Source organism: Oryctolagus cuniculus, chromosome 10 (genome assembly GCF_051225735.1).
Source record: "Oryctolagus cuniculus isolate XC-2025 breed Fujian yellow rabbit chromosome 10, ASM5122573v1, whole genome shotgun sequence".
Classification (NCBI taxonomy): Eukaryota; Metazoa; Chordata; class Mammalia; order Lagomorpha; family Leporidae; genus Oryctolagus; species Oryctolagus cuniculus.
Window position 1 is genome coordinate 30,995,104 of NC_142876.1, and position 13,110 is coordinate 31,008,213.

The following is a 13,110-nucleotide window of genomic DNA, read 5'->3' on the forward strand; positions in this document are numbered from 1 at the left end:
ACTTGGAAAGGAGGTGACGTGGTTGGGTGGCCTGGGCGGCCCCCTGTGGGGCTCTGGCAGGAGGTAAGTGGTGGGAGTTGAGCAGGGAGGTGGGGGGGGGGCAGCTGCTAGGCCAGGGGGCAGGGACATTTGGAGGTTGGCTGTGGGACAGCCGCCCAACCCATGGCAGTAGCCAGGTTGGAACTCTGCCTGGAGCTTGCTTGCTTTCCTCTCTGGCTCCCTCCATGGCTGCTCAGTGGCCCCCGGGTGTATCCTCTCCTTTCCCGCCCTCGTCCCTCTAAGCTCTTGCAGAACCAAGATGGCCTCAGCGCTCAGGGCACCTGCCTGCTCCATGACACGGAGGGAGGGTCGGGGGGTCTCCAGGAGTCACCCCTTCTGCTGCCCGCAGACCCCCATCTGCCCCGCTGTCTGCCTCTCTCCCCAGCAGTCCTCTCTGGAGGTTGTGGGGCTCCCTCCAGCAGAAGCAGTCCACCCCCCTCACTGCAGGCCTGTCATTTCCCTGTTTCCCTTCCCCCTGGGGTTTTTCAGGAGCTAACCAGGGCCAGACCAGGCCAAAGCGAGGAGCCTAGAGCTTCATCCGGGTCTCCCACGTGGGTGTCAGGGATACCTGAGCCATCACCCACTGCCTTCCAGGGTCTGCAGTAGTCGGTGTGGGGAGCAACTGGGAGCAACTCGGACTAGACTAAGTTACTGGAATTAAGACTTATTCTATGCATCTGCTCTCCCACAATATGGCGCTGGGAGAGGAGGAAACAGCTTCTACTCAGCTGCCTCCAGTTTAACCAATAAACAGCAGGACCTGCTCCTGATTGGAGGAGAGCAGCGTGCTCAGCGTGTGGGTAGCAGAGTTGGGATTGGTGGAAGAGGACTATAAAGGAGGAGAGAGACAACATGCACCAGGAACATCTATCTGAAGGAACACCTGTGCAGCCCCCGAGAGAGCCGGCCGGCAGTGTGCCGCTCCCCTGCGGAAGTGGGGAAAGTGGCAGGGGGAACCGCCCTTCCACGGAGGTGGAAGGGACAGTAGCCAACCCGGGAAGAACCAGCAGCAAACCCGGGGAGGGCCGAGCAGACAAAAGAACAGCGCAGGGTCCTGTGTCGTTCCTCCACGAAGAGGGGGAGCGACAGTCGGAACCTGGATCAGAAGCAGAGGGGCCAGGAAGTCAGCCAGGCATTGCGATGTGGGATGCACGTGTCTTAAGCAAGGTCTTTTTTTTTTTTTTTTTTAAGATTATTTTATTTATTTGAAAGGCAGAGTTAAGAGACAGAGATCTTCCATCCACTGGTTCACTTACCAAATGGTCATAACAGCTGGTGCTGCGCCAGGCCAAAGCCAGGAGCCAGGAGCTTCTTCTGAGTCTCCCATGTGGGTGCAGGCGCCCAAGGACTTCGGCCGTCCTCCGCTGCTTTCCCAGGCGCATTAGCAGGGAGCTGGATCAGAGTGGAGAAGCCGGGACTCGATCCGGCCCCTCTGTGGGATGCTGGCATCGCAGGCGGTGGCTTAACCTGCTACATCACAGTGCTGGCCCCATCTAAGCAGTGTCTGAAGTACTGTGCCTACCACCCAGGAAAGCCACGTGAGCCAGGAGTGCGTCCGGAGTGAGGACGGGCAAGGACAGGGGAGCCTGACAGTGAGGTCCATCAGTCCCACCGGAAGTGCTCCCCAGTGGGGGCCCTTTGGGCTCTGAGGGCTTGGAGGTCCTTCCTGCCCACCCACCTGGCTGCCTCGCCACACCTGGGGAAGCTTTAGGAAGCGGGGGAGGGGAGAGGCCCAAATCCTAGGTTCACCGCTGGGCCTTGGTCTCTACCTCCACTGCACCCCTGCCCCTCCCCCTCTCCCTCTGCCCCCAGGACTGTCTGGTAGACTTTCTTCCGTGAGCTTCCGAGGCTTTCAGCCCCTACAACCCAGTTGGCCCTGAAGTGAGGAGACAGGAAAGCTGCACTACCCCACAGGAACGGGGCAGGGAAAGCACAGACAAGGGACTCAGCGGAAGCCCAGTGCCCAGGCTTGGGAGCGGGTTTTCTCCTTTAATTGTTGTTTTTCTTTTTTTTCCCTCAACAGCGCCCACTGCAGGTCACCCTTGCAGTAAGGGTGGTTGCAGGTGGGGCTGTAGCACCCCGCCCACCTGGGCTTCCAGCTTCTGCCTCTGGAAGACCCCGGGGGTGTGCCGTGGGCGGCTGGCTCCTGGAGCAGCCTTGGTGCTGAGGGGACGGAGCTGGCAGCCAGGACTCCCGGGTTCCAGGCCCACAGCACCAGCTGGCTGGGCACTGCTGCCCCACTCTGTGCCTCAGTTTCCCAGTTGTGATGGATGATGGGCGCTCTGCCTGCCTCCCTGCGCTGGGGACTAGATGGAGCAAGATGCAGTAAGTCAGGGGCTGCCCCCAGGGGGCCTCTGGCCTACAGCATGGTATACCCCCCCTTCCTTTCAAGTTTATTTGGATTTATTTGAAAGGCAGAGTAACAGATCTTCCATTTGCCGGTTCTTTCCCCAAATGCCAGCAACAGTCAGACTGGGCCAGGCTGAAGCGGGAAGCCAGGACCTCCATCCTGGTCTCCCACGTGGGCGGCAGGGACTCAACACTGAACCATCACCTGCTGCTTTCTAGGGTGCACATTAGCTGGAAGCTGGGAGGCAGGTGTGCCCAGGCGGTGGCTTGACCTGCTGTGCCCCAGCGCCTGCCCCGGCCGGGCCTGCTCCCTGGTGGGAACGTGATGGTTTGTGGGAACAGAACATGTTAGTATAGTTGTTGCTCTATGGGAGGTGCCAGCCGATGTCATGGAGCGTGAATGACAGCTTATTAAGGGAAAGCAAGGACAATACAAGAGTGTCCCTAACTTCGGAGATTGTTTGATAAAACAGGAGTGGCCCTCTCTTGCTAGGACCGAGTCCCTCAGGAGGCAAAGGTACCTGCCCTGGGGTGGCCCACTGGCGCGAGGCTGGGTGATTCGGTTCCATTCTTGGTTGGACTTGGGTCAGGAAAATCTGTTTCAGGCCACCCCCACCAGCCTCTTCCAGGGTTCTCATGCCACACCCAGCCCGTGCTCTCCTGATGGGGCAGGGGACCGTGGCTGGAGGACCCCTCCGTGGGTCCCCAGCTCCCCAGGGGCTTGGGTGGCAGCCGTTACTCAGGCATCAGCAAGGTTCAGTGCAAAGGAGCTGCCCCGGCCTGTTCTCCTCACTTGTGGATTTTGTGTTGGTACCAGCTGCCGTCGTCACCACCAGCCCTCCTGTCTGTACAGCATCCAAAGAGTTACCAAGAGGCTTTTCTGTTTGCAGAGAAAGCAGCTGTTTTGGGGCCGGCACCGTGACGCACTAGGTTAATCCTCTGCCACGGTGCCGGCATCCCATATGGGCGCCGGTTCTAGTCCCGGCTGCTCCTTTTCCAATCCAGCTCTCTGCTGTGGCCTGGGATAGCAGTGGAAGGTGGCCCAAGTGCTTGGGCCCCTGGCCCCTGGTGTCGGATCAGCGCAGCTCTGGCGGATGTGACCATCTGGGAAGTGAACCAACAGAAGGAAGACCTTTCTTTCTGTCTCTCCCTCTCGCTGTCTATAACTCTACCTCTCAAATAAATACATAAAATCTTGAAAAAAAAAAAAGCAAGCAGCTGTTTTCATTATGGAGGAAGCATGAAGTTAGCATGTGGCGCTCCTCAGGAGGAGATCGTGAAGCCGGAGAGAACTCTCAGTCCTCGGACAGCCGCGCGGGCACAGCCGTTGTCTCTACCTGCAGACCAACAGCCGGCCCTCCATCAGCTGGCAGTGCCACTTGTTGTCTAGGCACCGTCCACACCCGGCCTGGTCGCTGGGGTGTCCGTCGCTGTGAGCTGGCCCACTGTAACCAGAGGAGAAGCCAGCCCCGCGTCTGTGAGAGGACGTGGCTTTGGCACCCAGGAGCTGGGCACCCACAGACACGAGGAGCTGGGGTGCTGTCTTGAGTTTCTTGTTTCAGGTAGAGGCTGTCGGGCCTTGCAGAAAGACTTCTCAGGCTGGGACAGCGGACAAGAGGGCCTATCTGGTTTTATGAGAGATTAGTCTTTATATTTCAAAGGGAAGTGGGAGTACTTCCAAAGTACCTCCAAGCGTCTGAAAGGCGTGCTTGTAAGAAAAAGGAGGGGGTGGAAGCTTTTGCATGTATTTTTCCCTTACTTGAGAAAGTCCAAGAATAATTTATGCCACCTGGTATCTTTGATAACCAAAGCATGCTTTGTTGATTTTCTGAAAAGGTGCCGGTTGCACGTACCCTAGGGCACCATGGGGTGTCCCCGTGCACAGGGAGACTCCTCCTCGCCCTGTCCATCAGCCACCCTGTTGTGTCTGGAAGCAGACATTGAACTAAGTGTGTGTGACTTCTGTACCGCTAGAGGTTTGTTTATGCTTGGCAGCGTTTGGGTCTGCTTTTGTGGGCTGTTTATCTCCTTAGGTTGGGGTTGTTCCTCCCCACTGACAGGTGGCGAAACTGAGGCCGATTGTGGTTAAGTGTCAGGAGTCCTATTACCTGTGAATGGTGGGGTGTAGTCCGGGGGTCCCCCTGTCTAGGACTCCCTGGAGGCAGCTCTGAGAAAGCGGCCGCCTGCAGGCCATCGGTACAGAAACACGGCACTGCGGTTGTGTGAGTGACTGAGAGGCCACCGGGAACGCTGTTAAGGCATAAGCCAGAGCTGCTGCCTGAAATCCTACTACAGTGCTCACTTGGTACCTGGCAGAGCCCCGGCCTGGCCTCCTCCAGCTTCCGCCTCTTGCTGCTCTGTCACGCCCCGCCCCGGAACATCCCCAGGGCACAGCCTGGGTACAGGTGCTCAAGTCCTTGAGGGCAGCCGCAATGGCTCCTGGCACTGAGGAAGGCTCTGGGGAAGTGTCCATGGACAGGGCCGTCCTTTGGAGGTCTGAGTAGCAGGTTGCTGAGTAAGACATTTTAGGGAGGGGGGCTGGCCCCTCACCCCCTGAAGTCTTGCCCACCCCCGTCTCCTGGTACCCCTTAGTGACACTGCTGGGGCTACCCCGTGTAGACTTGGTCTCTTGGGTGGGAGTTGGGGAACACCTGCGTGGCCACAGCACCCAGCTGGGACTCCCCCTCCCTCAGTTGCTCTTTCCCTGTATGGGGCACACCTCAACTTTCCACAAGAGAGACTTTAGGCGAGGGTGGAATTGAGGATCTTGGAGTTCTAGAGGGGACCCCGGAATCAGGGCAGGAGGGAGGCTTCGGGGGGGGGGCCTTGGTTCCCGGGCAGCAGGGCATGGGGGTGGCGTGAGGGTGGTCAGGGAGGGTTGCAGGCAGAGGTGGTGCATTTGTCAGCTTGGAGGTGGTGTGAGGGTGGCTGGGCGGGGAGGAGTGTGGGAACAGAGCTGAGGTACACACAGGGCGGCTGCTGGAGGCCTGGGAGTTGAGCGTTCCGAATCTTGTCCCTTGGGTCATGGGGATTCTTGGAAGGTTCTGGAACAGAGGGAGGGTGCTAGTGGCAATGCTGGGGCTGCCTGGGCAGGGAAGGTGTGAAGGCTAGGAGACCAGCCGGGAGACCAGTTGCCTTCTGAAAATTGTAGTCATGGTTGTGGCCTCCGTCTCATGCTCCAGAGGCTGGGGAGCCATGACCGGGAGCAGGGGGCCCGCAGTTGTAGCTCATGAGGGCGGGATCTGGTTGCATTTTGTCTTGAGGTGATAGCCAGCTTTTGGTGACCTGGGCTGTGTGCTGTGCCTGCAGAATTAAGCTCTCAGCACGCGGGGTCCTCAGATAACACAGGTGTCCGCAGTGTCCAGTGCCCTGCGCCCCACACAGTCAGCCCTTCCGGGGTGGACCCTCCCTGGCGATGCCTCATCTGAGTGGGCACTCAGACGCAAGGGTAGATCATGCAGGTGCCCACAGCTGCTGTGACTAGAGCTGTGGACACACCCCTGCACCCGGCACCTTCCGCCGGCCTCCTCCAGTGCACGGGTTCCAGGATAGAGACCCACGGGTTCCAGGATAGAGACCTGTGGCTCCAGCTCTTTAGGCTGCGTGGGAGAGGATCTTGGAGGTCTGCATTTTACGATACTCTCAGGGTTTGTTGTGTATAAAAACTTCATCACTGAATAATTCACAGCGACAGCGGCGGCTCTAATAATATTAAAGTACTGGGTGATGGAAACTATTGGTGTTGTTTGTTTGAAGAGTCCGGGGAGAAGAGAGTCAAGGACAGGAGGAAGATGCGCAGGCTCTGGAATCCGATTCTGGCTTGACCGCTGCCTCTGATCTTCGCCATATCTGGGCGGGTTAGGGCCGGCTTGTGGCACAGCGGGTAAAGCCACCACCTGTGATACCTCCATCCCGTGGGGGATCTGTTCCAGTCCTGGCTGCTCCACTTCCAATCTAGCTCCCCGCTAATAGCCTGGGAAAGCAGCAGAGATGGCTCAAGTACGTGGGCCTTTGCCACCCATGGGGGAGACCCGGATAAAGCACTGGTTTTAGCCTGGCCCAGCCATGGCAGCTGCAGCTACCTGGGGAATGAACCAGCAGAGATTCATTCTCTTTCTCTCTCTCTCTCTCTCTCTCTCTCTCACTCTCACTCTCACTCTCTCTCACTCCTTCTTTCTCTGTAACCTTTTCAAATGAATCTAATATATATCTGTATTTCTTCCTCTGAGACTCTGAAATGGGGATACTATACTTTCTTTCTTTTTTAAAGATTGATTTATTTATTTGAAAGAGTTACACACAGAAGGAGAGGCAGAGAAAGAGAGAGAGAGAGAGGTCTTCCATCTGCTGGTTCACTCCTCAACTGGATGCAACAGCCGGAGCTGTGCAAATTTGAAGCCAGGAGCCTCTTCCAGGTCTCCCATGTGGGTGCAGGGGCCCAAGGACCTGGGCCATCTTCTACTGCTTTCCCAGGCCATAACAGAGAGCTGGATCAGAAGCGGAGCAGCCGGTTCTCAAACTGGTGCCCATAAAGGATGCTGGTGCTGCAGGTGGTGGCTTTACTTGCTATGCCACAGCACCGGCCCCTTGGGGATAATCTACTTTCCTCCAGGCTTTTCAGAGGACTTGAAATAGCATCTAATTCTATCACAGTTTGAATGTTTTATATATATATTTAATTCACTGTTCTATATTTTAATAACACCTCGATTCTTGGAGGTTATTGTGAATGAAGGTAACCCCACTCTAGTGGACAGCTCCACCTGGTTTTCAGTTGCTGCTGAGATGAGGATGTGCCTCTTGCTCTGAGATTCCCCTGGGAGTTGGTTCTAGGCAGCCTGGGCAGCTCTCCCTGCCCTCAGATGGCTGTAGAAGCCATGACCGTGGGTGAGGGATGGAATTACACGACTGGAGGTTACACAACAGGCCGGGTTGCCAACAGCGGCCGCCATGGCCGCAGAGAGAAGCTGAGCCCCAGTGAACTTGTCCCAGATTTCATAATAAGAGGCTCCAGGCAGAAGGTGTTTTAATTTTAACAGACACCCGACTTCTGAGGAAGTGTGGGCAGGAGGTGGCCCCATAAACTTAGGCTTGGCGCCTCTCCTTAACTGAATCCAGCCTTGAATAAGTCAGGTCGATGATTCTCCACGTTCACGGGCAAGGGCCTGCAGATTCTGCAAGGCTGATCGAATCCAGGGAGCTGCCCGTGGCTACTCCAAACCCCGTTAGTGATCGCCAGTTTAGCCCAGGTAAGCCGGTGATCCCCCCTGTTCCTCCCCACTGGGACCGGCGCCTTCCCTGGAGGGCTGCTCAAGGGGACCGCAGCCGGAGGAGCGGTGGTGCCGATGCCCGGCTGGCGTAGGTGATGGGGAACTCGCCCAGGAGGTGGCTGGTCATCTTGGGCTTGATCTCCACCTGGTTGAAGGTCTTGCCGTGGTCACGCCCACCATGCTGCCCACTGTCTCGGGAGGATGATCACGCCCCGCAGGTAGCATCTTCACCACCTCTGGCTTTTCCATCTTGGCCTTGGCCAGGTGCTTCCGCGGCAGGCCCGGCTCAGGCCTGGTTCAGCCCCGGGCGCTGTACAGCTGTGTCAGCTGCTGTGGGACATGGGCGGCAGCTGGTCAAGGTCCAAGACGTTGTAGGTGAACTTGCGGAAGGTCCTCCGCTTCTTCTGCTCCACTTCCGCTAGCTGTCGGCTTCCTGGAAGTGCAAGCCCTTGATTTGTAGTGTTTTCGAGGTGAGGTTTGGTGCCTGGTTAAGATGCTGCGTGGGGAGCCTGTGTCCCTCATCGCAATGCCTGGGTGCCAGTCCCTGCCCCGCTTCCTGCTAATCGCATCCTGAGAGGCAGCAGGTGATGGGTCAGGTATCTGGGTCCCTGCCACCCGTGTGGAAGATCTGAATTGTGTTCCAGGCCTTTGCCTTTGGCCTAACCCAGCCCTGGCTGTCGTGGGCATTTGGGGAGTGAATCATCATATGGGAAATTTTTCTTTGTCTATCCCTTTCCATCTCTCTGTCTTTCAAAGAAAATGAAAAGAAACATTTAAAAGTTACAATATTATTGCAACACGTATGAAAGGGCTTCAGAAAGTTGGTGGAAGAGGAGCATTAAAAGATAATGCAAATTTTCCATGAACTTTTTGAAGCCTCTTTGTGTTTTTACTGTGAAAGGATGGGCTATGGCAGACTATGGAGAATGATCCAGCAAAAATTAGCAGTGTTGGTAAGTGTGAATATTCTGCCATATTTACTTCACATCTTATTTTTTAAAAACAGTGAACTGCGCAGTTGTAGAGTTGTCAACTTTTTTTTTTAAGATTTATTTTACTTATTTGAAAGTCAGAGTTACACGGAGAGAGAAGGAGAGGCAGAGAGAGAGAGAGAGAAAGAGAGAGATCTTCCATCCGCTGGTTCACTCCCCAATTGGCTGTAACGGCTGGAGCTGTGCCGATCTGAAGCCAGGATCCAGGAGCTTCTTCTGAGTTTCCCGCGTGGGTGTAGGGACCCAAGGACTTGGGCCGTCTTCTACTGCTTTCCCAGGCCATAGCAGTGAGCTGGCTTGGAAGAGGAGCAGCTGGGATATGAATAGGTGTCCATATGGGATGCCAGCACCACGGCCTGAGGCTTAGCCTGGGTACTAGGATACTTCAAAAACTTCACAGAAAATGGACTTTTTTTTTTTTTTTTTTTTTTTGACAGGCAGAGTGGACAGTGAGAGAGAGAGACAGAGAGAGAAAGGTCTTCCTTTGCCGTTGGTTCACCCTCCAATGGCCGCCGCTGCAGCCGGCGCACCGCGCTGATCCTGGCAGGAGCCAGGAGCCAGGTGCTTTTCCTGGTCTCCCATGGGGTGCAGGGCCCAAGCACCTGGGCCATCCTCCACTGCACTCCCTGGCCATAGCAGAGAGCTGGCCTGGAAGAGGGGCAACCGGGACAGAATCCGGCGCCCCAACCGGGACTAGAACCCGGTGTGCCGGCGCCGCTAGGTGGAGGATTAGCCTATTGAGCCACGGCGCCGGCTCAGAAAATGGACTTTAAAGACACGTTCATCTTGTAGAAAACAATTTAGAGATCTATGCATGATAGAGCCTCAAAAACTTCCTGGAAAGTGTGTATTATGAAAAACTTATGCATAGATTTCAAAATCTTTTCCACCAGAATCAACTTGTCTTTTAATTCCATTTTGCATGGACTTTTGGAAGTACCCTTGCATGATATATTGGTTTTGAATCAAAAAACACTGGTAAACCAAAAGAAGGCAACAAGCTTTTATGCCACCTCCAGAAACCACCAGCTGTATGGCATAAAACCCTAGAACGATGCTGCCCATCTCCCTAGGTAGCCAGTTTTGTCACTTGCTGTGTCACGAGCTACTCTCTATGTCATTGTATTTCCTGCTCAAGTCCTGTCATGAATGCTGCTAAGTAGTCCCTGGGAGGGCCTGGCCGGTGAGGGGACCCCGGGTCTCTCCGCGGGTGGGAGAGGGACAGTGTGGCCAGCTGGCCCTCTGTGTGTTGTTCTGTGGGAAGCCTTACTGGCCAGCCTGTTTTTAAGGGACTTATGCGTTTGTTAGCAGGCTCTTGGGCTGGGAATCGATTTGAATATACCAGTGACCCAGCTAATGGGCCAAATCCCAGGTGGAAATATTATTGTTTTCTTGGCTCACAGACAACCTGGTAAAAGCTTTTAGAGTCAGACAGGCCTGGGTTTAAATCTTGACTTGGCCACTTGTTAGCCACGTGACCTTAGGCAATCCACACGTGCGGTCATCTCTAAGTGGAGAGAATGTGGTTCCTGCAGGAGGCTGGGATCGGAATGGGGACCCCGCAGAGCAGGGCCTGGCTCCTCGCAGGTGCTCGTTAGATGTCTCCCTTCCCAGTAAACCAAACCCGAATTCTGCCCAAGAAATACTGCTGATGTCTTTGAAGTGAAACCGGATCGCTTCAAGAAATGAATAAATGAAGAAGTTATTGAATGAGAAGAGAGCCAGAAGGCGGCTCTTTTCTGAATGGACTAAGAGCTGCACCGTTGTTTGCTTTGGCCCCAGGCTCTGTCCTGAGGGTCCTGAGGTTAGCTGCTTCCTCTCCAGGGTCTGCAGACCAGAGAGGGTGGGAAGGGAAGCAGCAGGGCTCAGCAAAGCATGGATTGAGCGCCTCCTGTGTACAGCTCTCTGCTGGCAGGGCCCCAAGGGAACTAACTCCTCAGCCCGAGCCTGGCTGCAGAACGGGGTGGGTGCACGGGCCGGTGGGAGGTGAGCTGCCCACCCAGGAAGGGGCACAGGGCATCAGAGGAAGCAGCTCAGCTCCGTGGTGATGTTTCTGTCTAGGACACTGGGGACATCTGAAGTGGTTGCCTCGCCGCAGACGGGTACCGAAGCCTGGGGAGTGCAGTCACCTGAGGGTAGCAGCTCCCTGCTGGGGACCACTTCCCGTCCCCAAACCACCTGCTGCCCCTTTCCCTTAGCTTAGGGGTTATTTTTTTTATTAAAAGTTTTATTGAGCATCTTTTTTCATGTTTGTTTTCCCCTGTTTTTCTGGTTGTTTTGTTCTCTGGTTTTCAAGTTAAATGTTTTTATTATTATTTTTTTAATGGCTCATTCATCTTTTGGGGCCAGCCAGTCGCTAGCTGCTTCCTTGGAAACTCTGTGCCTTGTTGTGTGACCGTGGCTCTCCACCAGGGCAATCTTGCTGCCGAAGTCTGGAGACATTTTAGGGGTTTCTGTTTGTTTGTTTTTAAATTTATTTGAAAGGCAGAAAGAAAGACAGAAAGTGAGAGAGAGAGAGAGTGAGCTCATTGGTTTTCTCTCTAAATGCCTGGAATGACTGAGGCTGGGTTCAGCTGAAGCCAAGAGCCAGGACCTCAGTGCAGGTCTTCCAGGCACCCAATCACCTGAGCTGTCACCTGCTGCCTCCTAGGTCTGCCTGTGTCAGCAGGAAGCTGGAATCGGGCTGAAGCTGTGAATGGAGCCCAGGCACTCTGATATGGGAGCAGGTGTCTTTTTTTTTTTTTTTTTTTTTTTTTTTTGACAGGCAGAGTGGACAGTGAGAGAGAGAGACAGAGAGAAAGGTCTTCCTTTTGCCGTTGGTTCACCCTCCAGTGGCCGCCGCTGCCGGCGCGCTGCGGCCGGCGCACCGCGCTGATCCGATGGCAGGAGCCAGGTGCTTCTCCTGGTCTCCCATGGGGTGCAGGGCCCAAGCACCTGGGCCATCCTCCACTGCACTCCCTGGCCACAGCAGAGAGCTGGCCTGGAAAAGGAAAGAGGGGCAACCGGGACAGAATCCGGCGCCCCGACCGGAACTAGAACCCAGTGTGCCGGCGCCACTAGGCGGAGGATTAGCCTAGTGAGCCGCGGCGCCGGCCGGGAGCAGGTGTCTTAACCTTGAGGCCAGACGCCCATTTCCAGAGTCGCTCATGGGCACAGAGGAGGGGTTGTTGCCCATCATCCTCCAGTGGCCAGGACAGAGTCCCACCACAGAGACCTGTCCAAGCCCAGCTGTCCACAGTGCCAGGGTGAGTGGGTGGTTACCACCCGTTCTGCCACAGCAGTTTCTCCGGAGCTGATCCGATCCGAGAAACACATCCCAGGCCGAACTCGTTGGGCAGGTGGGCAGGCCCAGCGTTCTGCAGCCAGCTCTGGCTGCTTGCAGTGCAGCGTCTGTGCATGACGAGAACTGAGCAGGACTTCTCTGGGCCCGCTGCCCCGGGAGCACACCTCCTGACGTCTGTGCAGGACTTCTCTGGGCCCACTGCCCCGGGAGCACACTTCCTGACGTCTGTGCAGTGGGCAGGTGCCGTGCGCAGCCTGCTGTGGCCAGGGAGGGTGGATGTGGTGTGTTGGCAGGGGTGGGTTCTCTACCTGCTCCTTACCTAGACTGGGAAGTGTCCTCTGCTTCCAGCACCGTCTTGCACTCCTACCTCTGCTGTCCCTGGCCCTCCAGGCCTGAGCCTTGCTGAGCTGGGCACTGGGAGTAGATCTGCTTCTTGTAGGCAGGCACATTTTTCTTTTCTGGCCTAAGCTCATCTGTTTTTTGTCTTCCAAAAGGTTGTTGCTAGTTCCTTCTCTCCCCACTTCTCCACGTCCATGTCTGTGTTGATTCTTTTTTTTTTTTTTTAACTTTATTTATTTATTTGAAAGGTAGAGTTACAGTGAGAGGGAGAGGGGTAGGGAGAGAAAGAGATTCTCCATGCACTGGTTCACTCCCCAAATGGCCACAATAGCCAGTGCTGGGCCAGACCAAAGCCAGCTTCATCCGGGTTTCCCACGTGGGTGCAGGGGCCCAACTGCTTGAGCCATCTTCCACTGCTTTTCCAGGTGCATTAGCAGGGAGCTGGACTGGAACTGGAGTAGCTGGGACTCGAACCAGCGCCCATATGGGATGCTGGCACCTTAGGCGGTGACCTTACTGGCTGTGCCATAGCGCTGGCCCCTGTGTTGATTCCTTTGCTGTCATTTTAGTCAGGTGCATGGGGGAGAGTGAGCTGGTTGGGTCCCATTGTCCTAAACCCTGGAGCAGTTTCCTTTTGTGCTGGGAAACTCTTGATTGCATTCAAATCTTTGAGTGGCCTCGGAGGTGGCCAAAGCGCCGGCAACCGGAACTTGTCTGGTTTCAGTGTCTAAGCTGGGAACTGAGGGCTGGCACCGCGTAAGAGGTAGAGGAGCGTGCGGCTTCAACCCCACTAAGCCTCAGCCTCCCTGTGTGTACCACAGGTCCCCTCGGCCCTGCT

General features: G+C 55.5%; 1 protein-coding gene across 6 annotated transcripts in view; it reads left to right on the forward strand.

Moving 5' to 3' along the window:
- The window catches only part of ST8SIA5 (ST8 alpha-N-acetyl-neuraminide alpha-2,8-sialyltransferase 5), a 77,480-nt gene that overhangs the window by 19,089 nt on the left and 45,281 nt on the right, over positions 1–13,110 (forward strand). Inside the window, exon 1 of one of the 6 annotated variants that reach the window (XM_089305176.1) lies at positions 7,318–7,637. The exons of the other annotated variants lie outside the window; for them this stretch is intronic. The gene's annotated coding sequence lies outside the window, so the exon portion shown is untranslated. Of the gene's footprint in view, positions 1–7,317; positions 7,638–13,110 lie in introns of those variants that run through there. 6 annotated transcript variants of the gene reach the window in all.